Source organism: Macaca fascicularis, chromosome 9 (assembly GCF_037993035.2).
Source record: "Macaca fascicularis isolate 582-1 chromosome 9, T2T-MFA8v1.1".
NCBI lineage: Eukaryota > Metazoa > Chordata > Mammalia > Primates > Cercopithecidae > Macaca > Macaca fascicularis.
Genome location: NC_088383.1, coordinates 109,636,746 through 109,646,415, shown reverse-complemented (window position 1 = coordinate 109,646,415; position 9,670 = coordinate 109,636,746). Strand labels below are relative to the sequence as shown.

Below are 9,670 nucleotides of genomic sequence, written 5' to 3'. Positions count from 1 at the left end.
CCTGCTCTCAGGCCCACACCCACCCCTGCTGACCCCAGCAGCCTGCGCCTCCTCTCTTCTGCCCTCAGTCTCATATGTCTCCCCACCCTGGCTGACTCTCAGCTCCGAAGGCCTCCTCTCTGCCCTCCTCGCCTGGCTTTGGCCCCCTCTGCACTGGCCTTCTCTCCCTCCCTCGGTCTCTATCTCTGTCTCCCCCAGTGTCTCTCCCCAAGCAGTCCCTCCCCACTCTGACACACCAGCCGGTAAGGCAGCCAAGGCTTCCTGCTGTCAGCTGGGGAATAGATAAAGATAAATGATATTATGTTAAATTCCACTTAATGACAAATTTTTAATTTTCTGAACATGGTCATTTTCTGGCTAGTGAATCAAGTGGAGGGAGCTAATTACATGAAGATCTGAACAAAAATAACTCCTAATTTTCAAGGATAATGGAAGAGAAATGTTGGAGATTAATGGCACTATTTATCTTTTTTAAATTTCTATCTTTCTCTGTGATAGCCATGCTCCCCAAGGAAAATATTCATAAAATGAAATTGAAGTCGTAACTTAATAGGTTATTAAAATTTTTGAGTGCATATCACTTTCCTTCCGCAGCACTGTAAATTTAAATTGAAGTTTGCGGCTCCCCGAGTCACCAGCGGAGTTTTTTTTATGATGGCACAATAGAGAGAAACATGCATCTTTGTCAGGAGGTATTTGCTAGTCTAATTTTATGGCAGGCCGGATTATCAGACGGGAATGGCAGCGCCGGGGGAAGCTGACAAGCCCGCAGCCGGCAGCCATGTGTTTCCATTAGCGCCCCGAGCCGTCCGGGGCTTCTCTGGACTCTCATTTTCCACTTCAGTCTTTTATCTTGATTTAAAGTGAGGGCGCCCAATATTCAGGGCCTGTCATTTTTCTCTCACACACACTCTCACTCGCTCTTCCTCACTTCTCCCCTCCCACTTCCTCTGCTTGGGGCACGCTCCCTTTCATCTCTGGGGTCTCCAGCGTGGGCGCTGCCCTCCTTCTCTGTCCTCACCCAGCCCCACGGGCTCCTCCCTGGGAGAAGGAAGGCAGAAGAGGCAGGGGCCGGCAGGGCAGCCGCCAGAGTTAGTTATAAATTTGAGTGAAGCCTCCACCTGGTGGGCTCATCAGTTGAACATTCAATGGGACACCCTGTGTGCAAGGGAGGGAGGGGGCTCTCCAGGCTCAAACCCATCAGGCCCCCTAATTGAGTGTTAATGGAGTTTTGAGGAGGAGGGGGCACAGCTGTTGGCCCAGGGGACCAGAGGGCAGTCGGAGTGATCGCCAGTCTCTCTTCCCCTCCCCGTCTCTGTTTCCATCCAGGTCTCTGTCCCTGGCTTTGTCTCTGGGTCTCAGAATCATAGACCTAGAGGGAAACTTAAAAAGAGCCCAGACCAACTCCCACGTTTTATAGATAAACAAACTGAGGTCCAGAGATGGGGAGTGTCTTGTCCAAGGTCCCATAGCTAACTAGTGGCAAAGAAAGCACAAGAAGTTGGATATCAGAGATGCTTGGATGGCTGAACTCCTCGTTGGACCACACTGCCTCCCACAGCCTCTTTGTTCTCGGGTGGAAGCCAGTATCTTTGTGTCTGCCTTAGCTCCCACCCTGCTTTGCCTACTGCGGTGGTCACCAACATTCTCGAAGGCGCTGGCCTTGACACCCAAGACCATCTTTTACTCATGTCCTGTTTTCATTCCCATACCCTGTCGCTTACCAGGTCCTGCCATCTCTTTCTATCTCTCCCATCCTCTCCTTCACTCAGGTTCACCCACCCTGTTACATCAGTCCCCCACCTGCTCACTTGTTTCCATGCTCTCCCCTAACTCCTGTCCCATGGTGACCTCCCCTAAATACCCCAAATCCCCACATACTCTTCTGCCTGTGCTCAGAACCCCACTCTGCACCCTCCATCCCACACCTACAGAGTTGAGTTCCGTGTTCTCATTCAAGCCTCAAAGCCTGCAAGACCAGAGTCCACTGTCTCCCCTCTGTCCCCCTCACCCTTGCCCACCATATATCCATATAGGGTCAATTCTAGCCAGGGTGGCACCACTGCACCTTTGATCTTGGTGTCCCCACTAGGAATGTCCTCTTCTGTGGTTCCAACCACAATTCATCACCCATTTCAAACTACACCCTCGCTGGGCTCCCCTAGTCCACAGTGATCTTCCCTCCTCTCTGGCCTTTCCTGGCCCTTACCACCTAGGCATCCATCATCTGTGAACTCACGGCCTGGGACCATCACTGCACTTTCTGTGACTTGTATCATGCTGCACCAGGGACCCTATGTTTAGTTCACATACCTTATTCCAGTAATTGCAAATGCTCACCTGGGTCACATAGCATAATCCCTTATGTCCCCGATGCAACATGGACCCCTGGATAAGACATTAGACAGGAAGTCTGTCTCATTCACTCACTCTGTCTGTCATTCATGTTGATGCTAGCAGAGATCTGAGACTTCAGTTCCCCATTTTATAGATGGAGAAACCAAGGCCCAGCCAGAGGGGTAGCATCCAGGGTTCTGCCTGAGTTGAGACTCACATCTGGTTCTCTGGCCTCACCATCCTGCTCCAAGGGTTCAGGTTGTCACTGTCACTCATGTGTAAGTTTGCAATAGTACTTGTCATCTCAGGGCCTTGGGTTTCTCCAGGATGGAGAAAAGCAATGCTGGACCATGATACCTTCTTCAAAGTGGGATCAGGAAATTGGGGAACCCTGTGGCAATGGCAGGACTTTTTAACAAAGCATCTGCTTCCCCTCTGGTCCTCCTCCACATCTGAGACTGTTCAGCCTCTGCCCATGTGTTCCCTGGCCTGGCCATTTCCAAGGGCTGTGACCCCTCCTCCTCCTCACCCACCACAATGGTGGTGGCCTCCCATTGTGTGGGGGGCCATGTTACAGGCATGTTGCAAGCGTGTGGCAGGCATGTCGCAGGCATGGCCATTTCCACTTGGCTGCCTATGCCACACAGGTCAGGTGGCGAGTGGCCCAGGCCGCCCCCACGCCGTGTTTAGCAGTGAAGCTGAGCGGAGGCGGTGCCTGGTTCCCCAGCCACAGTCTCTCGTTAGAAAGAAATTAAAAGCCACTCAATTTTGGCTAATATCCCTCTGAAGGCCTTTAACTCCACCTGTGACTAACCCATTCATAATCGCTCCGTTTTAGTGGCTCAGGCTGATGTAGCCTCAATTAATTTGGGAGGAGAGATAAACGGCCATTCCTCTTTGTCTCCCATCCCTTCCTCCCTTCCTGCCCTCTCTGTCGTCTCCCCCACAGCCTCTCTGTCTCTCTCCACCTCAGGCTCAGTTTTTCTTTCTCCCTTTCTGTGTCTCACCTTTCTCATCCTGATTGTGGGGGTCTGTTTCTCTCTCCTGGAATTTCTGTCTTTCCAACTCTTTCTGTGTCTCGTTCAAAGTCTGAGTTTTTTTTGTTGTTGTTGTTCTGTTTTGTTCTGCCTTTCACTCACTCTGTCTCTCACTCTTCCCAACTCTTTCTTTTTCTTCATCCATTTGTCTGTCTGTCCGGGCCTCTGTTCTTTTGTCTTTGTCTTCCTGCCCCGTTTCTCCGGGTCCCCTGCTTCTGGTCACTTTGTGCATTGCTCACTCGGCTTCGGGGCTAGTTTCCATACCCACGGGTGCACTGTGTGTTTTGTCTTGCTCTGTTTCTGATACAGTTTTCCTGTCTGTCTCTCTCCTCATCTCTGTCTTCTTTCCCGTCTCTATCTCTTTGTCTCTGCCGCACCACCTCCGAATCTCTTTCAGCTGCCTTTAATTCCCCTCCCAACTTCTGTCTTAACCTTTCTCCCACACCTTCTCTCCTTCCTCCTTTTTCTCCCTTATTTCTCTCCTTCCTTTCCTTTTCTTCTGCCTCTATGTCTCCATTTGTCTCAGTTTCTGCTGTGTCTCCCTGAGTTTTTCTCTCTTATCTTCTTTTTCCTGTCACAGAAATGACTTTTCTCTCACCCCCTCCCCACAGCGCACGCACCTTTTTTCCTGGGGCCTCAACACCCCCCCACCCAGCCCACAAGTCCTTTTGTCTTCCCCTCCCCTCTCGATTATTATTAATGATAAAAGCTCAAACATCACATCAGTAATTTCTGAGTGAGTTTTGCAATGAAACTGGGGCCTTCTCAGCCCCTCCCGAGTCCCACAAATTTTACTTTTGTAATTTCACGCCTCTGGTTATCACCACGCTGCTCCGTCCCTCTCTGCCTCTCAGCTCTCCTCCCCTCCCCCCTCCCCCCCGGAGAGAGCACTTAAACTTGTTTTCATTCCCTTATTCTTTATTTTTTTAATGTCCACTCTCTCCGGAGTCAGTAATGTTCTTCCTCTCTTTCCTCTCCCATTTTCTGTTAATTCTGCGCCATCTGCCTTAGCATCTGTTAAAAATAAAATTTCCCTCACACAATGAGAGGCCTCCCTGCTCCTCCCCTCCCCCCTGCAGCCCCCCAGGTTTGGTGCCGGGGCCGTCAGATGCCACTTCCTCTCTTGGGATCCTCCCCCCTCCCCCCGTCCCTAGTCTGGTTTTCAGAGAAGAGACACAGCGCCGGGCAAGCAGGCGGCAGGGAGGGAGGGGGCTGCCCAGGGGGCCTGGAGCTGGAGGGGCAGCTGCAGAGGGAGCTAGAACTGGGGGTGCAGAGGATGGAACCAGGCTCCACCCACTTGCCTTCGGGACCCTGCCCAGGCTGGAGCTTTGAGCTGCTGAGACAGAGCACCTGCACAGGTAGGTGACAACAGGTGGGGGAGAGGTTTGAGGAGACAGTCCTCACTCCCCAGGGAAGGAGTCCCTGATAAATCCATCAGCCCTTTTCTGAAAAATAATGCTGGAGTATGAGGCTGGGGTGGTGGGGGAAATGAATTGGGGGATGGGAGAACAGCCCCCAAGTCCCAGTAGCTGGCCTCAGTTTGGGCTAGATATGATGCTAGACAAGGTGTCCTTAAGATCGGCTGCCCAGGGTCCCCTCCCCATGTCTTCTGGGGGACTGTATCCCTGCTGCCCTAGGCTCAGCTTGGAGAAGGGAGGGTAAGGGAGTCAACTGATCCCCATACCCTGAAGACTTTAGGAGGCAAGACACTCTTGGGTTGAAGCCAGCTTCCCAGAAGATCTGAAAGGAGACTTGGGGTGTGTATGTTTGTGTGCTTGTGAGATTATGGTTTCCTGTCTCCAGTGATCTGTGTAGGTGTGTGTACAAAGTGTGTGCATGTGGACTGGGTTTTCACTGATTTTCTTTCTATGTCACATCATGTCTGGCTACAGCTGTTAAGTGTGGGTGTATTGTGGGTGTTATGGTGGGTGTGTAGCTATACCTCTCCATGAGATGGTGTGTGCCAGTGGCTATGTTGTGACTTTGTATCTCTGTGGGTATCTGTATAAATGGTGTCTTACAAAAAAAAAAAAAAAACCTATCTTCCTGTGTATGTGGCTGTGCGCAGTTGTTCTTATCTTATTATCTTGGTGTGTTTGTACGTGGAAGTGTTACATACCTTGTGTATCTGTGTATTTGTACATTACATCTCTTTTGTGATGTTGGGTGTCACTATTTCTCTATGTGAAACCTCTTTCCCTTGTGATGGGGTGCTCTGAATGTGACCAATGGCAGATAGGCGCGTGTGTGTGGCTTGCTTTACTTCTGAGTGAGATCGTGATTTTGGGAGTCTCTCTCTCTGTGGGAGGGTGATCCTGTGTGACCGTCTCTGGTGACATATGCACATTTGTGTATGTGTGTGTGCACATGTGGGCTGCATGCTTCCTTTTACTCAGTGCCACACAAATTTGTGGGCTCTGGAGGTGGGCTTGGTTGAGCCAGACATGGTTGGGATGAGGCATGTACAGTTATGGTGGTGGATCCAGGAAGGTGGACTAAGAGAAGATCACAAGTGGGAAACTGAGGCAACTCAGGAGTGGGATGGTGAAAAAGCACAGGCTCTAACACCAAACAGTTCTGAGTCCTATTATTATTATTATTATTATTATTATTATTGAGATGGAGTCTTGCTCTGTCACCCAGGCTGGAGTGCAATGATGCAATCTCGGCTCACTGCAAATTCCACCTCCTGGGTTCTAGCAATTCTTGTGTCTCAGCCTCCCCAGTAGCTGGGACTACAGGCGCTTGCCACCACACCTGGCTAATTTTTGTATTTTTAGTAGAGACAGGGTTTCACCCTATTGATCAGGCTGGGCTGGAACTCCTGGCCTCAGGTGACCCACCAGCCTCTGCCTCCCAAAGTGCTGGGATTACAGGTGTGAGCCACTGTGCCCAGCTCCTGAGTCTAATTCCTAGCTCTTCCCTTAACCAGGTCAGTGACAGCAAGTTACTTAAACTCATTGAGTCACAGTTTCTACATCTATGAGAATAATCATATTTATACCATAGAGTTGTGAGGAATAGAGAAAACATATGTCATACAACTAGCCTGCACCTAATGGTAGTAAAATAATAATAAAAAAGCAAACCATTATTAAGTGCTTACTATTACATGTTGGCTTCCTTTACTCCTCATATCCATTCTAGAAGGGTCCTTACTGTTTTAGAGATGAGGAAACTGAGGCACAGAACATAAATAACCAAGATCAGACAGCTAGTAATGACAGAGTACTTTCTCAGCAAATGATAGCTTTATTTGGAAAGTAGATGCTTCCAGCAACTCCTGCTAATATTATTCATGTGAGTACTGGGGAGATGAGTGTACATAAGACAGACAGCACTTTGTTCCCCCTTATAAAAGTGGTCTCTTCCCAGGTGATCTCAAACCCTGCACCCTAGAGGAGCTGATGGCTCCTGGGACTGTTTTGGAGACTGGACAAAAGAAGGAGGCTGAAGAGGATACGTCCTCATCTTCCTGGCTGCCTCTTGCCAGCCTTGATCGACACCAAAGACGCAGTAATCTCTCTCTGGCCCGAGGGGAGCAGCAACGTTTGTGAAACAGATTTTTACAAAATGTTTTGACCCTGCTCTCCCCTCCCCCCGCATCCCTGCCTGGCACCGTGTCACCTAATTAAATCAGCCTTCGCGGGCGTCTCCGCTCCCTGCTAATTGTGCCCTGGGCCGGCTTCCGGAGGAGGCTGCTGTCTCCATCCAAACACCGCCACCCGCTCCCCAACCCAACTCCCAACTCCACCCGCTCCCCACCCCAACTCCCAACTCCACCCGCTCCCCAACCCAACTCCCAAAGGCAGTGAAGGCTGAGTGTGTGTGTGTGTGGGCGCGTGTGGGTGTGTGTAGGGGAGGGGTTGCAGGAGGGATCCCTAGGGGGTCTCCTGCAGCGATTTCCGCGGTCCTCCCCTGCGGGCTTTCCTGCAATCCGGGAAACTGAGGCAACGGCTCCAGATCTTCTCGGCCCAGCTTCTGCCCAAGGACCAGGGCCCACATCTGAAATGACCCGGGGCCTCGGGGAGGCCAGCTGGAGCGTATCCGAGTAATTGTCTCCGCCAGATGCAGAGCCGAAGCAGGCTGCTCGGAAAATCCCGGATTTCTTTCCCTTTCTCCGGCTGCACCGGACTCGCCGGAAGCCGGGCAATTTTATTTACAGATCCCAGCCCGACCGCGTGGGGAGGCTGGCCTGGGCTGGGAGAGCGCGGGCCGCCACCACCTCTGTCCAGGGTGCTGAACGCGCACGGGCCTGGACGGCTTTTCTGCGTCTGCCGGCATCATAGCAATGACGAAAAATAATTACAGGCGACTTTTATTGAACGATTACGTGAGCCAGGCAATGAGCTAAGCGCTTCCAACCTCTGTAGAATTAATTCTCACTGCAACCATAAGAAAGGAAGTTTTCCCATTTTACAGATGAGAAGACTGAGATTTAGGTTAAAGAGCTGGCATTGGGGATGGTCAAGGGAGACATTCACTTCATCTGTAGTGCCTGATTTCCTTTCTTTTCTTTTTTTACAAACAATAATATATTTATATATTAGTTGTGCATTAAAAATAAGTTTTTTTAAAAAGTGAATTTTTTAAACTGTGAAACATTCTTTTGGGCATATAACGGTTCTTCAAAGAGAAAAGAGATTCATACACATTTTAAAAAGAGAAAGAGAAAGAAAAAGGCAATAGAATACGTCATTGGGTGGAACTTGTTTGGTTTCTTATTTGAACAAACCAAATGTTAAAAAAAAAAAAAAGGAAATTTTGAATGTGAATTCGGTAATTGATATTAATGAATTCTTGCCAATTTTGTAGGTGTGATAGTGGTATTGTGGTTATGGTTGCTTGTTTTTTAAGTCTTTAGTCTTTTTTTTTTCTTTCTTAAAAAGAGCTGTTGGCCCATCGCGGTGGCTCCTGCCTGTAATCCCAGCACTTTGGGAGGCCGAGGCAGGCAGATCACCTTAGGTCAGGAGTTCGAGACCTGCCTGACCAACATGGAGAAACCCCATCTCTATTAAAAATACAAAATTAGCCGGGCATGATGGTGCATGTCTGTAATCCCAGCTACTCGGAAGGCTGAGGCAGGATAATAGATTGAAGCTGGTAGGCAGAGGTTGCAGTGAGCTGAGATTGCACCATTGCACTCCAGCTTGGGCAACAAGAGCGAAACTCCGTCTCAAAAAAAAAAAAAAAAAAAAAAAGGCTGTTAAGTGACTTGTCCAAGGTTACTTAAGAGCCTCTTTTCAACTACGCTGACAGCCTCCTAGCAGATTTGAGCAAGTCTACAGTCTGGTGTGTTATGGGGGCCTGTCTACAGGTTTTTGTGACTGTCTCTGTGTGGGTTGGTATGAGGTGCTGGTATTATATCTTTGTGGGAGGGAGACTGTGAGTAGCAAGTTTTGAGTGCTAACTATAGGCCAGCCTTTCTATAATAATATCTTACAGCATTTTAAACTCAGAACAATGCTGGGATGGAGGAATTACTATTCCAGTATTGCAGATGCAAGAACTGAGGCAGATAAAGTAATTGCTTGTGGTCTTACAGTTAGAAAGGAATGGAACTGGATCCCATGTATTTTCACTCCGTATCCTAATGGTCTTGCTAATTGATTAAGCCACAGTGGCCTTATAGCCTGTGTAAGAAGTGTGCCTGAATATGACTTCATCTAGTGGGTGGAAGTGAACAACTGTGTGTATGATCACAGCAGGGACTGTCTTCCTGTGATACACCGGGGTGGGAGATGCAGGGAATTACAGATCTGTGGAAGGAAGATTGACTTTAAATAATCCAATTAGCCAGGCTCGGTGGCTTACACGTATAATCCAGCACCTTGGAAGGTCAAGGTGGGCAGATCACAAGAGGCCAGGGGTTTGAGATCTGCCTGGCTAACATGGAGAAACCCTGTCTCTACTAAAAATGCAAAAATTAGCTGGGTGTAGTGGCACACATCTGTAATCCCAGCTACTCGGGAGACTGAGGTGGGAGAATCACTTGAACCTGGGAGGTGGAGGCTGCAGCAAGCTGAGATCATACTGCTACACTCGAGCCTGGGCAACAGAAAGACTCTGTCTAAATAATAATAATAATAATAAACCAATCAATGGGAATGGGAATGATCAGATCCACTAAAGATTTACACGAACTGAATAATTTACCTTGTGGCAAAGTACAGCTAAATTTGCTTTTGAAGTTAGAATCTCCCTCTCTATAATGATAAAAGATACTGTCCATTAAGCACCCCCAAGCTTCTGTCTCCTTATCTGTAAAGACACAGAGAAACCATGCATATATAGCA

At 49.0% G+C, this 9,670-nt stretch overlaps 1 long non-coding RNA gene across 1 annotated transcript; it reads left to right on the top strand.

Annotated features, from left to right (window-relative positions):
- The first annotated feature begins 4,520 nt into the window (after nucleotides 1-4,520).
- Nucleotides 4,521-7,953, top strand: LOC141407731 (uncharacterized). Its single transcript, XR_012418083.1, has 2 exons — nucleotides 4,521-4,732; nucleotides 6,750-7,953. It is a non-coding gene; the product is annotated as an uncharacterized lncRNA (long non-coding RNA).
- The last annotated feature ends 1,717 nt before the right edge of the window (nucleotides 7,954-9,670 follow it).